The 26,576-nt window shown below is 38.3% G+C and overlaps 1 protein-coding gene and 1 long non-coding RNA gene across 5 annotated transcripts in view; both read left to right on the forward strand.

The window, feature by feature from the left end:
• The window catches only part of pde4ba (phosphodiesterase 4B, cAMP-specific a), a 240,747-nt gene that overhangs the window by 109,595 nt on the left and 104,576 nt on the right, over window positions 1-26,576 (forward strand). The gene's annotated exons all lie outside the window — the stretch shown is intronic.
• On the forward strand, window positions 1,717-5,110 carry LOC130919390 (uncharacterized). Its single transcript, XR_009063955.1, has 3 exons — window positions 1,717-3,914; window positions 4,235-4,333; window positions 4,451-5,110. It is a non-coding gene; the product is annotated as an uncharacterized LOC130919390 (long non-coding RNA).

The raw sequence follows: 26,576 nt of genomic DNA on the forward strand, positions 1-26,576 counted from the left end.
TTTAGTAATTTTTACCGTGGATTGGAACATATTCTCGGCTCTCTTGTTCACCATCTGTGTTGTTGTGGAGACTACTTTCGACGCGCAAGAGTGACGTTGCTCGTTAAGAACACGTCACGCAAATAAACGAATCTGATTTGTCGATTGATTTTGTACCTGCTCGAGAGGCCGTTAATGGGCTGGGTCCCAGACTTTTCTCTCAGTGTTTGGAAAAATACAGGGAGAACAGTCTGGCCGTGCCAGGCAAGGAGGCTGATAGAGAGACAGGACGCTGTGTTCAATTATTATTATAATTATTACTTCATGAAAGTTGCACTGTGTGGCCTTTGAGAGCCAAAACTCAGGGTTTAAAAATGTTTATTCGGTTCATGCAGATTAATGTATTTTTACTTTCTTACTGTTGGGCTAGTACAATACATGTTTTAATTTCATGCATTTAGCACTATTTTGGCCTTTGAGAACCAAAGGTTTATCTAACTATTGTCACCCATACAAGGTATGCAATAAAACGTTCTCCTGGATTCACTTTGTATTAGTGCTTTTTTATCGTTTCAAAAAGGTAACCAGCAGCCTGACAAAGCCATGATAGCAATGATTTCACATTCAAGTGTGTAGCTCTTCATAAATATACAGTTTAAATATAAAAACTGTATATATATGGCGGAAAACACAGACAAGACCGAAAAAGCAGTTTCTGCTCTTGCACTCCTCTTTAAAAGAAACTGCTGTATTTTAAGCCAAAAGAAATGTTGTGTTTGATAGAACAAAATGTCTATATGCTGCAATAGCAGATTCATGGCGCATTGAGCCCCCGAACTTTTTTTAATTTGTCCTTTTTACCCTGGAAACCCCCGTTTACAGACGTCGCGCAACCAGTTTTGTTTCAACCCAGCCATAAAAAGGTAATATATTATATTTATTTTTCAAAATGTCATTTTAGCTTAGAATCATTCATTGATGTCTCATATTTTGTTTAAAAAAAACAAAAGCTTTAAACAAATTACATCACAATGAAAAAAAATGGCGTCTGTAAAAAAGTCACAGATATCTACCTCATAACTATCGCTTAATTGTATTTTTTTTTTTTACTGTCGCATTTTCTCCGATATCTTAGATGATAAATAGTCAATCCAAGCAAAGAAAATTTGAAAAAAAAAATGTTTTAAACGGTAAATACAGTATATGAAAAATAAAATCTCAACCACTCCTTGACATCTGCGATTTCTGCATCGCGACCCTTGTTATATTACCATGTTTCACCCATAAAATCCCCCCCAAATCCGGCTGTGACCATTCACAACTGTGTCTTGAGACTCGGTGATACATGTTACATGGAGTTTTTGGATCGAAAAGAAGTAAGTACGCAATAATATCACGTTAAAATCATGACTTGGAACTACAAGTCACCTGAGTGTTTTCCGCCATATATTTAAAAAGGAGTGGTACCGGTATGGTATCGGTATTGGCCGATACTGCACAGCCAGGTGTCGATACCGGGGCCAGAAAAAATGGTATCAGTGCAACACTAGTTTTAACATATTGACGTTCCTTTAGTTAACTTTTTTTTTTAATGAATAATATTAATATTTTAGTTTTTAATGTTTTACACTTTGGTTCAGTTTTGTGCTTTGTTTTCTTTACTTTTAAGAGACCAGGCTCATGTTGAGTTGGATTTTTTTTTTTTTTTTTTGGTACTTCTGGTAAGTCTTGATTACCCCTTAGGAACCCAAGCACTGACTTTAGTCAAACTGTTCCTCAAATTACTTGTGTGTATTGTCCAACTTCCAATATGGCCAGCTTAAGTTTGTTCATGTGTTTTGAGTTGTGCATACATGTGTTGAAATGCCCTCACTGTGTTTAATATTGACCTGTGGCACCAGACCAGGTCCATGGTGGCTGTACGCCATTCTGCTTGCAGGCAGCCATCACACAACATTCAGTAACCGAGTTCCTGCCAACTCTTGCCATCTGCCAGCGTCTTTGCACTGCGTCTTGTAAGGACTCCAGACACATTGCAAAAACAACAGACCCCTCTGGAACACAGAGAAAAATGACACAGGATGGTACCCGCGCATAACATGTTCCTAACAGCGACTGCGCTCGTACCTCTTCTTGCTCATCACCATGCAGTGAGTGTTTAGACATGGGTGCTAAATGCAAGTGACTCTCAGCAGCCTTAATTAATGACAATGCTTGGTGATGAAAAAGACCGCAATCCGCAGGTCAGCAAAAAGGGTCGTGATAGTTTTGATGGTGATGTCAGCCTCAATTAAGCCATGACATTGTGGTGTTATGCCCCAGTTAAAGGCAACAAATTTGAATTCTCCTCTTGCAAAATTCAGATTCATCTTGTGACTGTAGCAGAACACATGCAGATTTAGCTCTGACACTAATCACCAACATAGTGCCTCTGAAAACTGGAGTGAGACAAACTTAGTACAGCATCTGATGTAATGAGACACAAAGAAAGCCTCTCATCTGGTGTGAAACACTGCAGCTCTCAGGGTACATCATTTTGTGACAGAGAAATCAATTCAGTTTCACAAGGGAGGCACAAACACAACACACTTTTAATTACAGTCTGGTTTACTGATGTCATTTTAGCACCTAAATGTCCCAGATGGGCAGTTTCTTTCACTGATAGTCTCTTGGCATGTTGTGTGCCATCCTCAAGTACTTAGACAGGCAGACCTAACATTTGGTGCAGGTGCAAATGAAGTAGTTTAATATTGACTTGCCTCAGGCTCATGTGCTTAATGAAGAAATATTTCTTTTCAAACACAGGGCACATATGTCACAGAGTCTGCTAAGCAGTAAAGATTGCAAACATTAAAATGTCAGTATACTATAGACCAGTGTTTTTCAACCAGTGTGCCGTGAGAGATCGTCAGGTGTGCCGTGAGACGTTATCCACTATCGCATTTTTTTTACATCGTCGGGCGGAGTTTGTAACAGTCACCTCCTTAAATGGTGTTCCTCCCGACATCCGCCATGCGGTAGTGCTGCTTTATTTATATTGAATATGGTCTTCGTCTGTTGCTGCTTACTTTTATGTTGGCGTGTGTGCGAACCACTGAGCTCCCGAATGACGAGTGGTCAAGGTGAATTTATTATTATTTTGTGAATAAATATGCATAAGTGGAAGCTTCTCTCCTTTATGTTACTTTTATGCACGCATCCTACTTACCACGCATTACAAGTTGCAGTAGGAAAGGAGGAGTAGGTAGAAGCTTGTGGTCGTGTGCAAATGAGCGAGGTATTGCTCGTGTCGCATTCAAGAACTGCTCAGATTTTTAGCCATCAGGTATCATCCTGTCCGCAAAAATGTGGACACCAGCACGTATACTGTACATCATTTGATTAGAGTCATCAAGTGTCAATATACATGGAAGTGTCCTTTCCATTTCATCCATATGTGAGACCGTCAATCCTCCCCCTGTGTTTTATTCCAAGTCATTGTTGAGGACAGCAACTTAGCTGATGGCTAAAAATCCGAGCAGTTCTTGAACGTGACACGAGCAGTTGCAATTGCTCTCATTTCAAAACAAGTCGATGTATTTTTTCGCCTCCATGAAAACACAGAGAGAAAAAAGGCAACTTTTTTGAGAAACACTACAAAGGTAAATGAGAAAGTCCTCAAAGCCAGTTACCTTGTTGATAAACTGCGACACTGTTGCTGATTCCAAAAAGAGACAATACTACCTGCCTGCAAAGCCATTGTCAGTGAGATACTTGCCACTGATGTGATCAAAGACATTTCTAAAGTCCCCCTGTCAGACAGTTCTGAGCTTTTCACGCCTAACTGCTATAAAAAAATAAAAATAAAAACAGAGAGGGATTAAGCGCTGTTGACGAAGATTCCTGCCAGGATATCGGCTTTGTGTTCATCCATACAGGCTGAAGTTTCACACTGAGTAAGTATAATTATTGGGAAATTATTTTATAATTAAATATACTGTACAGAAAGTAATTTTGGAACATTTTTGGTTTGTGGTGTGCCGCGAGATTTTTTCCAATGTAAAAACGTGCCGTGACACAGAAAAGGTTGGAAAAACATTGCTATAGACAAGTTTCTGAGGTACTTTCACTTTACTTCCGTATGTCTGCTAGCAACTTCCATTTTAGAATTTCTCCATCCAAAACAAAAGTGGAGTTGGCGTAACATTACTCATTAAAATCCCTTTAAAAAAAGGCAGTTTGGAAATACCGTGTCCATCTGCCATCATCATGACAGGGGAAGACAACATGTCCATGAAGGCAGATGGGGAACCAAGCTCATGCCACCACAAAGACCGGGTGTTTTTGTAGCCATGTTGTCACCGTGTTATGGAAGGTACAGTATGTTCCTATCCTTTCATTTTCATGTGTCCAGTGCTCCAAAAATATTAACGCTAAAATCTTAAAAGCATAAATGCAAGTGTTACAAGTTTTTTTTCTCGTTTGTTTACAGGTAGAAAATGCTGTTAGGCAAGGGAAGATAAGTTGATCTGCCTCACAGCAACACTTACTGTACATTGATGGACATATATCGAGACTACGTCGCCGAGAGGCCGGGGTCGGAGACGGTGGCCGGCCTTGAGACGGACCGTCAGCTCGATCCCGAGATCCAACTACGAGCTTTTTAACTGCAGCAACTTTAAGATATGCTATTGGAGCTGGAATTACTGAGAGCAGCGGGAGAAAGCCTGTCTGGATGCCGCCAAGGGTCTCCGTAACGCCGGGTGAAAGTTGAGCGATGCTCCCTTAAGCTCTGCTGGCTGAAACCATTCTTTGTATGCTTGACCTTCGTCAATATTTTTCTAATAGTTTTATAAATTGTGATTTATTGACCTGTTTTGCATATGCACCAAACGTTTTAAATAAAACAAGAAATGGAAACATGTTGTCGAAATGTTTTATTGCGATCAATATCTGCAATAAAAAAGAAAGACATACTATTTTTGTTTATATGTACATAATTTGTAGTATTTCCTTGTAACAACAAAACCGGTGTCAGCCCTTCTGCATTCGGCAAATGTAATATAATTTGTAATTTCACCTGATTTTGGTCACTCAAGTGGCCGGCATATCAATCTGCAGTACCTTATTTTTCGGACTAAGTCGCAGTTTTTTTCATAGTTTGGCTGGGGGTGCGACTCATACTCTGGAGCGACTTATGTGTGAAATTATTAACACATTATTATATCATTTCACATATTATTTTGGTGTTTTGGAGTGACAGAGATGGTTTGGTAAACTTGTTAGCGTGTTCTTTATGCTATAGTTATCTGAATAACTCTTAATAGCTATGTTACGTTAACATACTGGCCACGTACGCATTTCGTTGTTCATGCATCATGTAACATTGCCTTTTAAGATGACATATCTGTTCTATGTGTTGGAATTTATCAAGTAAATTTCCCCCAAAAATGTGACGTATACTCCGGTGCGACTTATGTTTTTTCCTCTTCGTTGGGCATTGTATGGCTGGTGCGACTTATACTCAGGTGCGACTTGGAATGGAATCATGTTGTCCAAATGTTTTTTATTGCGATTGTTATCTGCAATAAAAAGAATGACATACATTTTTTTTTTTAATTATATGTACATACCTTGTAGTATTTCCTTGTAATAACAAAATCCGTGTCAGCCCTTCTGCATTTGGCAAATGTAAATTAATGTATAATTTAGGGCTGTCAAATGATTAAAATTTTTAATCGAGTTAATTACAGCTTAAAAATTAATTTAATCGTAATTAATCGCAATTCAAACCATCTATAAAATATGCCATATTTTTCTGTAAGTTATATATATATTCTGTAAAATAATTTGTTGGAATGGAAAGATAAGACACAAGATGGATATATACATTCAACATACGGTACATAAGGACTGTAGTGGGCATTTCACTCTACTGTCATTTAAATCTGTCTATGCTGTCCTCACTCCGAAGCGTCTACTTTTTCCAAAGCTAGACAGCTAGTGAACGACGCCTTAATAATCAGACTTCTTCTTTTTTCATCTGATTTATTAATAAAATGGCCTCAAACCACTGTCCTCTTTAGACCGCAGTGAAACTACAAAAAAAAGTACAAAAGCATTGCATTAGCAACAACGTTAGCTTAGCACGCTATACAGGTTCACTAAACATAAACAAAAAGCGTCTCATACAAAAAATATAACATTTCGCTTACTAACATAATATGTACATTCTTTACAACAACCATACTTACGAACAAATCTTGTCCAAGGATCATATAAGCACAACATTACAACGTAGGCGTCAGCCCGAGACGTCGTGCAGCCATATTGAACTGGCAAGAAAGCAATAAACCATGTCGCAAAGCAACCACAAGAGTTCGCTGTTAGACAGGACAAAAAACCTTGCTGTAAAACTTACCAAAAGGCAGAATACTGTCTGAGCGGGACATGTGCGTTAATTGCGTCAAATATTTTAACGTGATTAATTTAAAAAATTAATTACCGCGCGTTAACGCGATAATTTTGACAGCCTTAGTATAATTTCATCTCATATTGGTCACTCAAGTGGCCGGCGTATCAATCTATACCTCACGTCAACACAGGCTGACAGGTTGTTGTAGTTTTGTCCACGAATGATCAACGAAGTGAAAAGAACAATCATATAATCTCATCTACGTCTCATCTACATCATGCTGAATCCATTTTTGGAGAATCCATGGATCATCTGCTTTGATTTTGCAGTTTAAACTTTGTCAACACACTGCTGACTTCAACCGCAAATAATGTTGTATTTTCTAAATTGGAAGTTGGGAGCAGAAACTTCCCAAGATGGCGCCGCCGATGTTTCACTCAGAGAACTTGTCTATAGTAATAGCCCTTCTGCTTTTGAAGTAATTGGAAAGAATGCAATTAACCCCGACCCACCCCCTATTTAAGTAGCAGCTAATTTAAATAAGGATTGATTTTTTTCATCTATTATTATTATTGTTGTTATTCATTTTCAATAGTTCTCAGTTGCTAATTCTTGTCGGAATAAAAATATTTGGTATCTTCAAAAGATGTTATGTTACCAAGATGTGAACAGTACTCGGATGGAGCACAAATGTTTTTCAGCTTAGCTTTGGGACATTTAAATGGAGTCATATTATCATGCGACTGTATCAGTCTTGTCTTGTTAGGCAGCAGCTGCTACCGCCACTGTGACTGATCATTTATCAGCGTCTGTGCTGTGAAGTGAATGTTGGCAGGACCAGAGGTGGCTCGGCTCTGCGGCTGCTCTGCAGTGAGTTTCAGTGACTCAGCTGGATGATGGCCGCCTGGTGCCTCTGTTTGTTTTGTTTTTGTCTTTTTAATATAAATTCAAGTTAAATCGATTAATATAGTCCATAATCACAACAGAGTTTTAAAGAATTTCATAGACAGTTGAACAGAAAATATCACCCCACAATAAAAAACAAGCCCCGTCTGGCGGTGGAAAAATTTGAAAAAATCTTGAGGAAAACAAAGAATGCTCCTATACTATTGTTAGGTAAAACAACATGAAAGTCCATCCAATAAGAAAAGCATCCTTTCTCCCTTTGCCAGGACCTGAAGGCCCAAGCAATGGGGATGTCCTATATAAAGTGAGTGAGTATCGTTCTCTGTTTGTCACAGTGAATCACCTCAGAGCAAGCAAAACAATGAAATCTTTCATGAAAGTGTGAAAATAAAATGAAATATGAAGTTTGTAACTCAGACAATTTGACCAATCAGCCTTTTTCAAGTTAATGTGTTGGAAAGCCAGAGGCGGTCGGCACTGTTTGAGCCAAGCCGAGCCTTCATTGGGAGACCATCGTGTCTAAAACACGAACAAGAAATCAATGTGGGGACTAGGGATGCAACGCTACAGGTCCGTTACGGTTCGGTAAGATTTTCAATACGAGGGACACGGTTTTCGATTGGATTCAATACATTTAATGCTCTCAAACAAAAAATACAAGTGTTATTATTTTTTTTTTTAATGTTTTTTTTTTTATTTTGCTAACAAGTAAAAATAACAATGGCATCATATAAACATGTATTTTAATGCATGATATTTATGTGCTTACTTCTTACTGATCTAAAGAAATTTTGTATTAAAGTGCTGAGAACAATCTTTACTGTTTGTATAGTGAGGCGGAGCACACTGTTGATTGCTGCAGCTCTCTTAGCAGCTAGGTTTACCACATGAGCAAAATATCCTATTTGTGGTCCAAGTCCATCTGTGTCACGTACTGAATTAACATTATTTTCAGCATTATCTATAGTCATTGGTATATGGATTGATTTGGCCTGCTTAACTTCCATTTATTCACGGCGGTTTTTAATCATCAATGTAGTTTATGGACTATGTTTCCTGACCCGACCCGAATTTCAGGCAGGGTCGGGCCTAAAATGTCAATTACCGTATTTTTTGGACTATAAGTTGCGTTTTTTTCTTATACTTTGGCTGGGGGTGCGACTTATACTCAGGAGCGATTTATGTGTGAAATTATTAACACGTTATGATATCATCTCACATGTTATTTAGTTTTTTTGGAGTGACACTGATGGTTTGGTAAACTTGTTATCATGTTCTTTATGCTATAGTTATCTGAATAACACTTAAAAGCTATGGCCACGTTCGTGTACCGGCGTTTGACAATGTGTGTTCAATTGTGTTATTGACTTTTTTATATTGAAATGTATGCTTTAAGTTTGTGCCGCTTTCACGCCCACGTGGGGGCGCACTCGCACTTGTTTGCATGAAAAAGAGCGCTCACACGCGAGAAGAAGACGGACAGCTACGTAGCTCTGAGTGAGTGGGCGAGTTAGCGAGAGAGAAACACAGCTGTGAACCTACGTTCATTGTTTATGCTTTTAAAATATCTCTAAAGAGGCAACACCTGTGTGTATCATCTTTTCTGTTGTTGTTGTGTGTTTTCCACCCGCGGTCGGACACTTAGAGCCAGTTGTGTGGTTGTTTGAACAATGTGCTAATGCTAGCGAACGCATGCTAACACGTCATTGCAGTAATAGCACCTAATTATCATTTATTTATGTTGATGCGAACCTGTATGGTATCGAGGACCAAATTGATTCAGTATGTTAATCATACTTACATATACAATATATTACACACTGTTACATATTACTGACAGATTTTCTGCTGTTTGTGCACTCTTTGTGATAGGCTTCGATATTAGCTGGTACTGCTAATGAACGACATGTAAATGCTAACACTGATAGATATCGAACACAGTTATAAAGAGGCAAAAATAAAAATGGCGCACACTCCTTAAGTTACTATACCTGTTCAGTTGTCGCATTCTTTCTCTTTTTTCCATCTTGGACGTAGAATTGGAATTGTGTAATCATCCATAGTCCAGTCTGGCGCCTTGCCAAAGTCTTTTTTGCGCCTCGTTACCTTTCTTTCCCCCCTTTTTTTTTTTGCAGACGTCAATGGAATACAAGTAGTCCGGTGGTTACGACGTACCCGATTTAAGAGATTTCGACTTTATGACGCAGGAGTCCCCCGCCATTTTGTTTCGTCGTTTTGTTGTTTTTTGTCGCGTAAACAGTACCTGACTGTACCTCAAAGTATCATATTTTTTTACTTTATTTTTTAAATAATGACTGTTCTGCCCTTTGGCGAAATGTGTTTTTCAATATAATGTTGACTTTTATTTTGTGATGCATGGTTTTATTTTGGCATTGTAGACAAGGTAGTACTCCCGCACATGAGTAAGAGCGTATTTGTGCACTGGAAGAAGAGCGCACAGGCGCACACAAGAGGAAAATCGCATTTGCGCCCACGATGATGTCGCACAGCCAAGTGAGAGAGAGGGAGGGGAAAGATAATAGCTTAGCTCGCTGTCTAGCTAGGACTTAGCTCCAACGTCTTGGTGAGGACAGTACAGCGATGTACAATACATATTTTTGGCTAGATATTTTGAGATTTAGGGGGTATTTAGGGGTACTAAAAGGGTTAATTCCAACTTACCCGAAATTCGCCAGCGTAGGAAAGGAACTCGTTTGTAACCTGGGGACTACCTGTACACCACTTAAAATGTTAAATACGCAAATGTATGCAGCCAAAACTTCAACAAACCATCAGCAAAGTAAAAGGAAGTGTCCGGCGGCAATGGACTTGCATTTACTCTCCGTCATACAGCCAAAGGCCGAGCACTGTGGCATGTTGTCACGGCTTTCTTCTTTTCTTTATTAATGTTTTTTTCAAGTAAAATCCCAGTATGAAATCGATATATGAAACGGTTATAAACTACACAAGTGGGAGCACACTACCTGAGCAGAGCAGCAGATTAGGAGCCGCAGATACGCTACACCGAACCAACGTGGCATCATAGACCGACCTAGAGCAACAGCAGTTGGAAAAAATAAAATCGCTTTCTCCTTTTTTCCCCGTTCAAAATCCATATGTTTGATGTAAATGATATTGCCATCGCAATTGCCGACGGATTTTTGGGTATAACTGACATTATTTCCAATGACGGAAAATCTAAAATACTCATATTTGTTTTGCTAAAACAGTTCTGACATTTAAAGAAATGTCTGCTCGCAGCAGCTTTATCTAGTTCGTGGAAATATTGACTTTTATTGGCGGTTCTTTCCACTATTCATTTATAAAAATCTGATTGTCCCCCCCCAAAATAGTTAAAAAATATTCATATTACCGTGTTTTTCGGACTATAAGTCGCAGTTTTTTTTCCATAGTTTGGCTGGGGGTGCGACTTATACTCAGGAGTGACTTATGTGTGAAATTATGAACACATTATGATATCATTTCACATGTTATTTTGGTGTTTTGGAGGGACACTGCGATGGTTTGGTAAACTTGTTAGCATGTTGAATAACTCTTAAAAGCTATGGCCACGTCAATTTTATTATTGACTGTTTTATATTGAAATACATGCTTTTAGTTTGTGGTGCTTTCACGCCCACGTGAGGGCGCACTCGCACATGTTTACGTGAAGAAGAGCGCTCACACGCCAGAACAAGACAGACAGCTACGCAGCTCTGAGTGGGTGAGTTAGCAAGAGAGAAACACGGCTGCGAACCTACGTTCATTGTTTATACTTGTAAAATATCTCTACAGAGGCAACGCCTATGTGTATCATCTTTTCTGTTGTTGTTGTGTGTTTTCCACCGAAGATCGGACACTTAGAGCCAGTTGCGTGGTTGTTTGAACGATGTGCTAATGCTAGCGAACGCATGCTAACCGTTTGTGTCATTGCTGTATTAGCACCTAATTATCATTTATTTACGTTGATGCGCACCTGTTTGGTATCGAAGACGAAATAGATTCAGCAAATTATACGGACATCCAGCATCGTCATTTGGGAGTTTAGCTCGCTGTATAGCCAGGACCGAGCCTTAGCGTCCTGGTGAGGACAGTATATTCGCATTTCGTTGTTCATGCGCTGTACACTGTACACTTATCCAGCATGTTGTGCTCTTTTGTATTTTTATATTAAATTGCCTTTTAAGATGACATATCTGTTCTATGTGTTGGATTTTATCAAGTAAATTTCCCCCAAAAATGCGACTTATACTCAGGTGCGACTTATATATGTTTTTTTTTTCTCTTCATTGTGCATTTTGCACTTGTAGTCCGAAAAATACGGTACTTGGATGTACTTGCTCAAGGTATTGTTTTGCTCTTAAAACATTGGAGTAGTCGGTCTAATTTCCATTGTTTGCCCATTCAAGAGTACTGGAGCCCTAATCAAGAATTCTCCCGAACCTGTGGACTTTGTTTTGCTCTCAGAATCGTCAAGAAGCTGTGCATTTTGCTCATGTAGGTTTCAGGATAGAACATGCAGTGCTACTAAATGTGTTCAGCTTAGACTTTTATTAGTTACCTTCCACATGTTCCGGAGTCTCTTTTTAAGGGTTCCCCCATTCCTTTACTTTATAGGGTTTCTCTCAATTCCTCTTTTTCGATTTTCTGTATCACTGCCCTCCTATTCTTTCCCCCATTCTTTTCACCCATCCACTTCCATCTGTGCTGTCTGAGCATACCTCCAGTCTGATGCAGGAAGTGTTTTTTCCTCAAATTTATAGAGATGCTATTTCAGAGCAAACAGCCTAGGATTGGGGCATCAGTAAATGACTGAATCACTTTGGTAATGCCTACATAAATCCACTACACCCCTGAGGTCACTGAGCTCATTTTCTCTCTCGTAGCAGCCATCATTTAGTCAGGAAGACAAGGTGTGGATATGAAGGTGAGAAACCCAGTTTAAAGGTAATGGTGAAGGCAGGGTGCAAGACGTTTTCGTAGGAGAACATGTTAGTGTTACTTACCTCTGAACCAAGAAAAAAAAGGGTAATTGCTGGGAGCTAAAGCTTCACGTGTTCTTTTTTAGAATGTAGGCCTTTTCGTTCACCAGACATAGCTAACTACTCATCTCTGTCCCCCTGACTCCACTCAAGGCACTTAAAAGGGTACATTTTCTTCTTGAGCATAATAGGCCTCATTTCATGATTCAAAGTTTATTTGTCAATTCCAGCGTTGTTAATCTCACTTTAAAAAAGTAATTCATTACAGTTACAAATTACTTCTCCCAAAAAGTAATTGTGTTAGTAACTCAGTTACCTGAATGTAACAGTAATTAGTTAATTGGCAAAGTAAGTGGTGTTACTTTTCATGTTGTTTTTTTTTCATTCCAAAAACAAAAAAAAACATAGGTCACACCATACGAAGTTCAAAGGGTTTTGGGGAATATTGGCCCTAGCCCACTTCTTTACCCTAAACTTAACTTGACAGAGGCAGATGATGTGATAACTAGATAGTAACCTTGACTATGTTTGGATATCATTTAATGTTGTGAATCAATCATTAAAGTGGTTAAAATTGCTCGTAATATTGCATTAGTTCCCTTCTGTCTACTTTCGACATGTGAAAGTTTTAAAGCTGTTTCACCATTTAAAGATAGATTCAAGTCAAGATTTTGCTGATTTAGGAGTATTTTAGATAAAATAGTTACTTAGGTTCGCTAGGAAGGTTCTCTACAACAGAGCCTTCCTGAGAAGTCTACTGCTTTAAGATGGCGGCTGTTTACTGAGACTGGCAAGTCCATCATTTCGCATCTAGTTCCCTATACATGTGCTAATGGCACAGAGTCTGTCATTTCTCATCTAGTTCTATATATATTTGATATCTACCTAGCATCATGTGGGCGTAGTTTGTAGGCTATCGGCTACAGTCAGGTATTATTGGAGCCACCTAGCATCGCGTTTGCAACGGCATCACAACTCCCTTGCCTCCTACCCACTCCAGCTCTGCTCTCTTGTCTCCGTGAGTCCTTGTCCCTCAGAATTTTCTCGCATCATTCAACCAACGTAGTAATGCATAGTAACGCACGCCTTTACATCGTCAGTAACGGTAACGGCGTTGCCAAAATGAGAAAAGTAATTCATTAGATTTCTCACTACTGAAAAAAATAACGCTATTAGTAACGCCGTTATACTCTAATGCCGTTATTAACAACACTGGTCAATTCTCCTCATGTACTTCCCATGTAAAAGAATTGACAATGTCTCTCTTCGCTTCCCAGACAAACTTAACAACAGCACAGACATTAAAAACAGAAACATTTCTAGTGTGAGATATACATATTTACAACAGCCCTGTTTATTTTAAATGGAGAATTTTGCCTCATTTTGACTTAGGGGCCGTTTACACAACAACGGTGGTAACAAAAAAAAAAAACTTTTCCAGAGAGCCCTATCGTTTACACTGCGATGACATTTTGGGGTGGCTAAAAACGCAAAAGTTTTAAAACATCTTCCAGAGTGAAAATCTTAACAATGCTCCCCACGTCGTCGCCATCTAAACAGTTGACAACGCAACAGTGAGTTTTGGGTGACAAATGATTTCCGTACTCTGGAACAGTAGGTGGCGATAATGCTCCAATGTAATTTTCAGTGAAGGGGTTGAAGATACTGATGACGTCAGTGCACGCAGACAGTCCGACAGTGCATGACAACATCTTTTCAAGTAGAAACCCTGTACACGGCCTAACTGCGTTCAACATTATTCAAGAATCTAGTCAACTACTCACTGCTTTAATTACAGAAATTAATTTATTACTCTGCCTTATGTGCTTTGCCATGTTGTTATCTGACCCGGACGAGAGGAAACAGCAGACGGGAAAAGTTACACGCAGGAATCAAGTTTTGGTGGTGGTGCCACCTACACTATGGGAATGCATACTGCACTGGCAAATTGGAGGTTTCATGCACTCTTGCGCTTGGTTTTCATGCAGTTTTCCCCACAAATAATAGTTCTGTAAACGCAGAATTGAAATACCAGCAAAACATCACTTTTGCATTATTGTGTAAGATTGTTTTCACGTAAACATGGCCTTACTGTCTTTTCGTGTCTATGATGGTACACTGCAAAGATCTAAGACTGTGACAAGCCTCACCCCATAAAGTAATGTCAAATGTGTCCTGTTGGTGATATAGTGAGAGATGAAGGCTGTCACTAAAATGCGGTAAAGTGCAGCGAGAAATGACTCACCAATAGACAAACTATCAGCTATTAGAAAACCACATTTGCTTGTTTATTTTAAAACACAGCTTGTGGCAAACATGAGTGCGGTCGTGCACTTTTGAAAGATTGAAGCAATCTTATCATTATCTTATAGCAAGATTTAAGTCTCCATTAACCAGTATGATGATGCGGAAGCTCAAATCGTAATCTCCCCTCTCTCTCGATATGATTTTGTTACAAATGGGCCTGTGTTATAAAGTTGACATTATGAGTACAAAAGAAAAAGTTGTGGAGATGATAAGCCTGTCACAATGATTACTTCAGTCGGTCGATTTATCGTCCGATATATTGTATAAAAAGGCCAGTGATTTTGTTTTTCACATTCATTTGCGCGGTGTTGGTATCTCTTTCCCTCTGTAAGCAAAGTAACTCTTTACTAAAGATGAAACTCATGCACAGATACACAGACTGTGTAGAAAATAATCTGGTCTAAGTGACTACTAGGACAGTATATCCCGTGCAGATACTATTTAATATATAAGGTGGAATAGTAAGTAAAAATAAAAACGCAATAGTGGCGTTTTGTTGTTACTGTTTATGTGTGGAGAAATTTGCACACACACGGAGATGCAAAAGTGCGTGATACAGGACAATGTCTTTCCAATCTGGCAACCCTGGAGACAAATGCCACCAAAACTCAGTTTTGCATTTTCAACCATTCAGACCGCGACGACAGAGTAAAGCATCGTCTAGATTTCCAATCTAGAAAGGGGGTTTCAGTCCCCCAAAATTGTGTAAATTGTATGGACATCGTGGGAAGTTTTTTACCTTAATTCCCCCAACCCCCACAACCCCTAATCTAAATTTTTCATTAACTGTTTCTATGATGCTTAATTTGTATGTTTTGACATTATGCCAGCAAGGAAAGAAAACCTAAAATTCTACCAGTGATCGCGATAGTGTATGGGTAAAATGTATTGCAGGGTTTCCCCTAGAACTTTTTTAAGATGTGGTGGTGGTGGGCTGCATCAAAGTCTGACAGCTCCACATGTATTTGAAATATTTCAATAGCCAGGCTAATAAAATATTTCAAAACATGACGGTCTACATTTACGATGGAGTATTGGGACGAAATAAATGAAATGACTACGAGATTAAATTTGCTACGAGGGGAAAAAAAATATTATTACGCATGGGTAATGTAGTTGTAAACTGTGACGCACTTTACGTACATGTACCTTAGCTGGGAGCTACAATGAAGCATTAGCATAATTCATTCTATGGATAATAATTTGATGTAGATGAGACAAGAGAAAAAAAATGAACTATTACTACGAGAATGAATGTCCAATTAATAGTATGAGAATAAAAATCTTATTATTACACGGGGCTAATGTAGCTGAATAAGTAGCTACGTACTTCACGTCTTGCGTTGCCACCTCTGTTAAAATCACCAATATTGAAAGCATCTTGTGTTTTAGAACCGGTTTAACAAATAAGGAAATCTTTAATATTTTGCCTCATCTACATCCAATTATAATCAATAGAAGGATTTATAGTAATGCTTTGTCATCGCTCTCAGCTACGGAGCATGTACATAAAATGCATAGCTGATTTCAGGTACATTACCCCTACTTAATAATACGACTGTTTTTCGTCGTAGCAATAGTACCACTTACATCTCTTTTCTTTTTCTTTATTTGGCCCTGCACTACATTACCACAACAATACTAGTCCTTCTGTTAACGGACCCTCATCCATTGACAACTTAAATCTTTTCTAAATACTTCAAAATACTGATCTGAAATTACTACCCGTGACATCAGCAAATTCAAATGGTATGCTAAGAGTGGACGCGATGATTCGGGTAAAACACGCGCCAAAAAGAACCCAAATGTCATGTCAATGTCAATGTTAAGGTCGTTTTCACAGGTTTAAACCAGAATTACATTCATAAACTTCAAATACCGTGCTATTTCAGACTACTTCTGGCAAATAGTGCGTAAATAATGAGCTATAGATATTCATTTTATTGTTAAAATATACAAATTATAAATTACAATGTATCTTAAATGACAAAAAAAAAAAATTGCATCCCATTTGCAAGACGTGGCGACTCTTATTGTGGTGCGGCAGAGCGCCACAATTTTATATATGTAGGGGAAACCCTGTATTGTCCTACAGAAACTGTTACGTATGAGGCCTAGAGGATAATGTAACATGCCTGAAGAAATAGCTGAGTGACAAGCTGACGTCAAGGAGAGGCGATGAGAGTCCAGACAGCGTATAAAGAAATAGAGAGACAGACTGACATTGTTCTGACACTAGAATGAGGTACATTCCTTGTGGTCTTCTCCCATGTGGTGCTCTTATCAATTGTATTAAAAGCCTGCTGAGGCCCTTTGTTGTCTGAAGACCTTCTGCTTGTACATGTTTTTTTCCGTGTGTGTGTGTGTGTGTGTGTTGATTGAAAGGGTTCCGAGTTTATAAGAAAGGTTGGAATCTGATTCCTATACTCGGGTTGCAAACAGTGTTCTGTGTGTGTGCGAGTGTGTGTGTCCAGAGGCACAAATTGTTGTAGCCATGGGGCTAAGCTGCACAAAGAACACAAAGACAGAAAGAAGTGCCCTCTTTATGCTCACAGGAAGTATACTGAAACACACAATGATCTAGTTTGACGTCAGCGCACTACTCTAATCATGTAACTGGATAACCTGGGATCTCCATGGGAGACTGCCCTGGAGGTTGCCTCGGCCTCCATCATCTATTGGAATCAAACTCAAGATCTATAGACGACTGACCTGAATACATTAACATAAAGAAGGCTAGATGGTACAAATAGTTCATTTTACCGGATTTAAAAATAATAATAAAATAAAACCTTCTTTCCTTCAATGTTTGAAGGTACCGAAAGATTCTAAGATTTTTTTGTCTGTTTGTTTGTTTTATGGCCGATTACTTTAGTGTGTTTTTTTTTATCCTCACCTTGAGCAGTTTGTGTGAATTGTTGTTTTTGAAAACTTGCATTTGAGAAGTAGGCCAGGGCCCAATAGGCGGCTTCAAACTGTAAAAAGTTGATACAGTAAGCATTAAGAAGAGCAAATTATTGTAGCCAATAAATACAGATAAAGGAGGGCTGCAAAAGCAGTAGGCATTAGAGGTGTGTGAAATTTCTGATTCTTAGATTATTCACGATTCTGTCATGGAGGATTCGAGAACTAATCACAAACTTCCAAAAATTCCGATTATTGAAATATGCCAAATAAAGTGAAACCAACACAGTGCAGTGCAGTCTTCGGGAAGCAATGTCGAACGGACTAACAACTTATCCCGCTAGATTTAAAAAAAAAAAAAAAAAAAAAAAAAAAAAAAAAGACAATAGTACCTGACTGCAGCCGACAGCGCTTCAAACAACGCCCATGTTGCTACAAACTACGTCAACATAATGCTACGGTAGATATCACAAGTATATAGAACTAGATGCGAAATGATGGACTCGGCGGCATTACCACATGAATTGAGAACTAGATGCAAAATGACAGACTTACCGGCGTTAGTAAACAGCTGCTATCTTAAAGCAGTAGACTTCTTCGAAAGGCTTTTGTAGCGAACCTTCTGAGCGAACCTAATTTTTAAAATTTTTTTATCTAAAATACTCCTAAATTTGTGTATTTTATTTACTGTTTTGAACTGTTAACTTGATAGTGAAATTGTTTATTTAAGCCTGAGAGGATTTTTATACAACTTTTGTAACTAATATATAAAACATTAAAAGCAGCTAATAGTTGGGGGGTGCATCAATATTTGATTTACAATCGAATCGTAGCCTCTTAATCATAATCGTAATCGAATTGTTAGGTGCCCCAAGATTCCCACCTGTAGTAGGCATATACCTACTTTTGCATCCCCTGCATATGCAGTACATATCAATTTAGTATGCCTGTGTTGGTGGCCAGCATTGATGCCAGACATTCGCATTTCTTTTTTGAATACAACTTTGAGTGACATTCAATGACCTGTTGAAGGTCTTAAATGTCCAACACGGATGTTTTAAGGAATACTGCAGTAGCACCTAGGAAAGATTTCCAACTGCAAGCATTAGTTTCAGTATTTAATTTACTTTGGGGCAACAAAAGAAAGGTGAATTGTATCCCAATTAAGCAAGATACCGGCATCACTACGTGTGTCCAAACAAACAAATTGGGGCACAGCTTGCATAGAGTGAAAGATCTGTGTTTGACCACAGAGGCTCCACTGCATTGGCAAATTAGTCAAATCAGATTTTTAGGTTCAGACCGATCAATGGAAGGCTATTGATTCACAAATAAAAAGAACGTGGTATAGTAACTAATATTTGGTCTTATTTGCAAGAAGTAAACACATTTGGTATTTTAAAAGAAAGGAACAAGAGGGATATTGACAAAAAAGTAAACGAAAACGGTAAAGATTGGGCAAGGTCTAATGTGCATCAAAGGAAATGAAAGCATTAGCAGAAAAATAGTGATGAAAAAGAATTGAAGGATCTGCGATACAGGAAGCCATTTGAATATTTGAGCTTTGTTGAAGCCCCAGCCATTGCAACCACACTGGATGTTTCATTCTATTCATCATTCACACTGATGATGTATGCACACATTGTATGGACATGCATGCTTGTGTGCACAAACACACAGTTTTGATCTTTTAACATGGGTATATGAACTGACACGGTGATAATTACATGGTGCATTATTATGCTGATGTCCCTAGTGGCCTTTGTCGCAGTTATGACATATTTTAGTTTGTGCCTTAGCCCAAAGACAACATGCATCACATCACCATTCAGTACATTCATGACAACGGTATAAGACATTTGCAAATTAGGGGGAAATTCATTTTGATTAACGCTTGCAGAGTTTGAAATCACTTAAAAAAGACCCCTATTCAATATTTTGACATGAAATATAACTTTAGAAAAGGCAAATATTTTGAGACAAAACAATTTATTGTGTGAATGTCTCACGTGAACAATTGTTAAATTTTGACAATGGAAGCATTTGTTTTCTTGAAACATGGAGGTTATCAGCTCACTCGTACGACGTCAAGTATCGTAAATCCGATTTGCATTGCAATGCTGATGGACTTTCGAGGTTGCCGCTTCCTGTCACAAAACATGAACCCACCTCAGTGGACATATTATATTTCCGAAATGTTGAACATGCAGCAATTTCAGCTTCACAAGTGAAACGTGCAACTCGGAATGATCCCGAACTGTCAGTCGTCATGGACATGGTAATTAAAGGACAAACCAAGTGTGAGAACACCGCTCTCAAACCTTTTTTGGATAGGAGGTGGGAACTTTCTGTTCAATCGGGTTGTTTGCTGTCGGGGAGGAGAGTGATTGTGCCGCAGTCACTGCAGGCTAAAATGCTTGCGCAACTACATGCAGGTCATTGTGGTATTGTTAAAATGAAAGAAATGGCGAGAAGTCATTTTTGGTGGCCAGGATTAGATAAACAGATCGAAGAGACGGTAAAAAATTGTTCATCTTTCCAGAAGATTCGCAACAAGCCACCTGCAGCCCCACTTCATCCTTGGGATTTTCCTCAGGACCCTTGGCACCGCATTCATATTGACTTTGCGGGGCCTTTCGGAAATCGAATGTTTCTGGTTGCTATCGATGCCCATAGTAAGTGGCCAGAGGTAGCTATCATGAAATCAACCACATCGGAAAAGACAATTGAGAAGTTATGACAGATGTATTGTCGTTTCGGAGCCCCTGCACAACTCGTGTCAGACAACGGCCCCCAATTTGTGTCAAAAGAAATGGTTGAATTCCTGCAAGCCAATTTCAACACATCAAGTCGACTCCCTATCACCCAGCAACCAACAGCTTGACAGAGAGGTTTGTGCATACCCTCAAACATGCTCTCAAAGCATCACAAGGGCAAAGTACACTCCATCAGAGACTACACGAATTTCTCCTCAAATACCGAACATCTCGATTCACAAACATCCAAATTCCGATTATTTAAATATGCCAAGTAAAGCGGAACTAAAACACAGTCAGCGTGGTCAACGGGACGCAATGAGGAACGGACCGAGAGTAAACATCATGCTTGTCATTACCTGGGTAATGACAATGCTCAACTCATGCTGCTAGATAGAAAAACAATAATACCTGACTGCTGCCGACAGCCGCTACAAACTACGCCCACATGCTACGGTAGATATCACATGTATAAAGAACTAGATGTGAAATGACAGACTCGGCAGCGTTAGCAGCACATGTATAGAAAACTAGATGCGAAATGACAGACTTGCCGGCGTTAGTAAACAGTCGCCGTAAGGCCGTTGTAGCAAACCTTCCAAACGAACCTAATTCACTTTTTATCTAAAATACTCCTAAATCGGCTAAATCTTGACTTTAACGATTGATTCCCAATATCAAATTAATTTACTGTAGTTTAAAGCTGCTGATACAGAAAGTATTTTATTTACTGTTTTGAACTGTTGAATTGAAACTGAAATAGTCGTTTATTTAAGCTCGAGAAGATTTTGGTGCAATTTTTGTAACTAATGTACGAAACATTAAAAGCAGCTAGTAGGTGGGGGGGTGCATCAATAATGGATTTATAATCGAATCGTAGCCTCTGAATCATGATCGTAATCAAATCGTTAAGTGCCCAAAGATTCCCACCTCTAGTCAGAAACTTGTTCATTCCATGCCTAGAAGACTTGCTGATGTCCTTTAAAAGTCATGGGGGTATAAAAAATACTAGGTATGGCAGCTTTTTAATGGGGTTTATTCATTTTTGACCAACCAATTTTTATATAATTTAAAATTATGTGTTTTAGATTCTATCAACAACCTAAATTTCATGGCACGAAAGAAGCAAACATTGTATAAAACTCAGTTATGATGAAATTGTAAAAACTGTTCTTGTATTAAATGAGATGCTATTGAAAATCTTACTTTCTAAAGAGGCTGTACTAATTTATGATTTATTGTTTTTTTTTTCATTATACACTGTAGATACGTACTGGGTTATTGTCTGCTACTTTATACCCTGGGATACTTGTTTTGCTTTTGAATTTGATGTGCTCGCAGTATAAGAGGATTTATTTGTTTTATTTATTTGGGGGGATTTTACTAAAGTCATGTTAAATCCACCGTAGGGAATGCCTTGCCGATAACTCTGTATGGCATCTGCTACACAGTGCAAATGTTCAATGTTCTATCAGCAACTCCTAGGTTGTTTGCACTGACTGTCCCCTTGTACATACTCTCAGTAATACATTACTCCAGGCCTTGGCAAGTTGTAGCAACTGACTCAGCGTATGCTTCAGCAAAATATCTTTGTTTGGTGCCGAAAACACCTGAACCAAAGGATTGTAGTTGCGAGCAGTTGTTCCTTGGTGGTCTTTTTGTGTCTCCTGGACGTTGTGGCGATTATTTAACAACGCTAATTGGCCAATATGCTGTGACTATCCATTTTGCAAAAGCTTTTCTTAACTTAATAAGCACACACCGCCGGCATCATTAGTCTTCCTATGCAAGTTGTGAAATACTACTAGTAGGGTTTTTTTCTTTTCTAATGGTTGTCCCATGAGCATGTTTTGCTGAAAAAAATAGTTTAAACTTGTTGTGCTTCAATGTGAAGACAGTTCAACGCTATAGTCTGTAATAAATGCAAATTACCTTGGTTTTATCGGAATTCCCTTTGCAGTTATAAGGAGGGACCGAGTTTGATACTGAGCACATTAATCAGAGTCCCCTCTCTAACCATTGCACTGATTTCTGGATTGAACTGTGCCACTTTTCTATTCATACAAATGATCATGTGCGGTCAGAATAATAAATCAGTATTGTGACCTTTTTGTTAATAAATGATGCATTAACCCATTAGCTTTTGACAGCTCTAATTCTAATCAATATTGGCACATTGAGCACGGACATCGAATAAAGAATTTCCATTTCTGCGTGTTTCTACGACCTTTACATGTACGCCACTAACAGCATGTTACTACGTTTGAATTGAGAGGCCATTAAATTATAGATTTTTTTGATGGTGTTGAGATGAGAGCTCTCTTGTGCTTCTCTGCAAGAGAACATTCAAAGCCTGTGAAAGTGAACACAGTGTGAGATCAATCCAGCTTCCTGTGAAGAATCACAAAGACTTCGAGTCCACATGTCGATGACCATGTTCCTGGTGGTCTGTGACATGAATCTTAGCACTTAGTCTGTGTTCATACAGCATTTGACCCGGCATATATTTTCCTGCCTGTCAATAGTTAAGATAAAAGATGTAAAGCACGGGGTCCATTTTTGTGTTATTTTGATTTGACGTGAAAATAGCTCAAATATTTGTTGATAACCATTAATGTCTTTAGTCAGCTTGGGTTCCAACATAAAGGTTGAAGTACAAATAAGACTTTACTACATATTAAGTAGGGGTGCAAATCCCCAATTCCTTGACAATACAAATACAATTTCTTTGAAGAGTTGAAGAGCGATACAATATTTGCTAATGTTGCCACTGTTTGATTGAAATTCGATTTAAAGGGCCTTCAATCAACTTAATACAAATATTATGTGCACATTTAACACAAATGCTGCATTTTACTTAATACCATAAAAAGTACAAATCAATTTTGTCGATTTTGATTATTTTGTTGTTGAAACATTTCAGCCTTTTAAATGAAAGCCATTCCTTTTGACAAAACAACATATCTACTGTATAATGTAAAGATATTGACCAGTGTTGTGTGCATAGACTTAAAAGTGATATTGATGGGACACGGGGCGCGGGGCCGATTAATAGGGGGCCTATCTCCATCAAAGCTGACCGAGTGAAAACACAGAGCTTTTAATGTTGGAAATTCTTGTGACTAAATGCTTAAATCTCTGAATTCTTTATATATATGGACATAAAACAGTCTTGATTCTTTGTTAAAATAGCAAAGTGCAGTTAGCATTTATTTCATATAAATATGTCGACTGTGCTGCTAGTCTTTAAGCATCTGTAGCGCAGCCTTATCACCACAAAGAGCTTTTTACGTTTAAAATTCTTGTGCATGAATGCTTAAATCCCTGAATTCTTTACAGATAGATATGAACATAAAACAGGCTCGATTCTTGGTTAAAAGCATAAAAAAAACGGGCAGTTGCATGTATTTTACGTAAATATTGCGAATTATAATGCCAATGCCGTAGCGGTTAATTTCTCCCATTGATTTTTTTCACAACGTTTCAAAATGCATGCATGGTATGAAAAATATAATAATTACCTTAAATCCTTGAACAAATCACTCCTGAGACAATCCTTCCTGTTTGTATGTGGTACAGCTTTCGTACTTTTTCAACCTAAATTCGGCGTTGGATCGCTGCATGTGTTGAATAACTGCGACCGACTGCGAATAACTGACAGCCCCCGACCTGAAAGCGTGGCGCAGTGTCTGTGGAATGTGTCTCGTCAATATCATTATAAGGTCTATGGTTTTATGTTTCGATCGATTTGATTGGACCATTCGATTTTGTAGTTTTAACAAGGAGAGTAAATCACCAATATCATGTTTTTCATTTTTGGAAGACAATCCGATATTTGCCGGTATTACAAAGTCTGCCACAATTAGATACAATGGCCTTAGATCAAGAAAACGTTACGCCACTAACCCAAACATGGACAAAGTTTTTGCTACCCCTCTGTTAATTAAATAAAAACCCTCAATTGTCATTGAAAACACTTGAAACGTAGAACAGTTCATAAAAATCATAAGCGAAAGTGGAGTTTGTAAAAATGTATATTCACAAGCCGCAAAGCTTCTGGGAGAATGCCTTTTGGGCAGATAAAACTGGAGCTTTTTGGTAAGGCACATCAACTTCATGTCCATAGACACAAATATGAAGCATACCAAGAAAAGGACACTGTCTCCACAGTGAAACGTGGAGGAGTCTCAGTTATGTTCTGGGACTGCTTTTGCCACATCTGGCACTGGATTTCATCAATCTGTGAAGGGTACAATTACATTTCAAGAGTATCAAGGCATTCTGTAGAGAAGCGTGGCGCTTCGTGTCAGAAAGCTTGTTCTCACTTTCAGGTCATGGGTCTTTGAATAACCCAAAAGACAGCCAAAAACACTTACAAATGGCAAGGAGAAAGGCATTACTATTTTGAAATGACTTTCGATGAGTCAAAATCTAAATCCTTTTGAACATTTGTGGAAGAAGATGAAACATGGAGACGACCAGTGTTGTTAATAACGGCGTTACACTATAACGGCGTTACTAACGGCGTTATTTTTTTCAGTAGTGGGTAATCTAATTAATTACTTTCCTTATCTTGGCAACGCCGTTACCGTTACTGAGGACGGAAAGGCATGCGTTACTATGCGTTACTATATTGGTCGAAAAGTCTGAGGGAGACGGACTCACCGAGACGACAGAGCAGAGCAGGAGCGGGGAGGAGGCAAGAAAGTTGTGACGCCAAGCAAACGCGATGCTAGGTAGCTCCAATAATACATGTTGTAGCCGATAGCCGACAAACTACGCCCGCTTGTTATGGTAGATATGGTAGACATGGTAGATATCACATGTACTGTATATAGATATAACCAGATGCAAAATGACGGACATGGCTCTAAATGCGTTAGTAGACAGCCGCCATCTTAAAGCAGTAGGCTTTTTAGGACGGCTCTGTTGTAGAGAACCTTCCTAGCGAACCTAAGTAACTTTTTATCTAAAATACTTCTAAATCGGCAAAATCTTGACTTGAATCTATCTTTAAATGATGAAACAGTTTTAAAACTTTCATATGTTGAAAGTAGAGAGAAGGGAACTAATGCAATAATGGGAGCAATTTTAACAACTTTTAACAGGTGATTCAGGGTAAAGGGTAAATTATGGTAAAGAATTGGGCTCGGGCCAATTGTACCAAAAACCTCCACAAAAAACTTCACATAGTGTGGCCAATGTTTTTTTTTTTTTTTTTTTTTTTTTTTTTTGAGGAAAAAAAAAAAAAGTAATTATCACCAATTACTTTGCCAAGTAACTAATTACTCTTACATTCAGGTAATTGAGTTACTAACGCAATTACTTTTTGGGAGAAGTAATTTGTAACTATAATTAATTACTTTTTTTCAGTAAGATTAACAACACTGGAGACGACACCCTTCAAACCTGAGAAAACGGGTGCTGCTTCTTTTCACTTCAAGTGTAATATTTTCAAAAGTAATAAAACTATATACATAAATATAATTTATGAAAATATTATTTTATAAAAGCAGTCTCACATAGAGCAGAAGCTTCGAAAAAGCTTTCAAAAAATGACCTCTGATTTTCATCCCCATTTTTATTTTCTTTCCATACAGTTTGAACCACATTTTAACATTAAAAGTTTCTTAGCAGCAGCCATAGGTCGAGTGACTTTGAGACACTGTTGTAGCATAAGAGCAATGTAACAGAATGAGGAAATAGATGATAATGTGACTTTGTGTTTACTATGAATGCTTAACCAGTCACAAATAAAAACTTTAGTTTGATTTGATTTCATTTATTTCGACCAGTAATAGTGAAATACAACAACAAGAGTGCAGAAAAAACATTTACATATAAGAAAAGTAATAACAATACATACTAAAGATGTCCCGATCGATCGGGTCCGATCACGTCATTTTCAAAGTATCGGAATCAGCAAAAAAATATCGGACATGCCTTTTTTTTTATATACGTATATATTTTATTTGAATCGTTTTCTAATTGTATATAACGTTACAGACAAAATGTCTTCCACTCATCCAGAGTAGTTTTGGCTTAAAGTAGGGCTATCAAATTTATTGCGTTAACGGCGGTAATTATATTTTCTTAATTAATCACGTTAAATAATTAACGCATGCGCTGCACGACCCATTCACGCATTGTCGCGTTCAATCTATGAAGGCACCGTTTTACCAATATATAGAGTTAAACGCAGCGTATAATAAGTAGAGAAAATTTGGACAGCCTTTGGAACCCTTATTTTATTTGGCTAAAGCCTTGCATTCCCTCTCTCAGCAATTAAAATTAACGTGGGAGGCAATGTGGGGAAGAAAAGTAGAAGTTGATCATTATCTTAACACC

The sequence above is a fragment of the Corythoichthys intestinalis genome, chromosome 7 (genome assembly GCF_030265065.1).
Source record: "Corythoichthys intestinalis isolate RoL2023-P3 chromosome 7, ASM3026506v1, whole genome shotgun sequence".
Taxonomy (NCBI): domain Eukaryota; kingdom Metazoa; phylum Chordata; class Actinopteri; order Syngnathiformes; family Syngnathidae; genus Corythoichthys; species Corythoichthys intestinalis.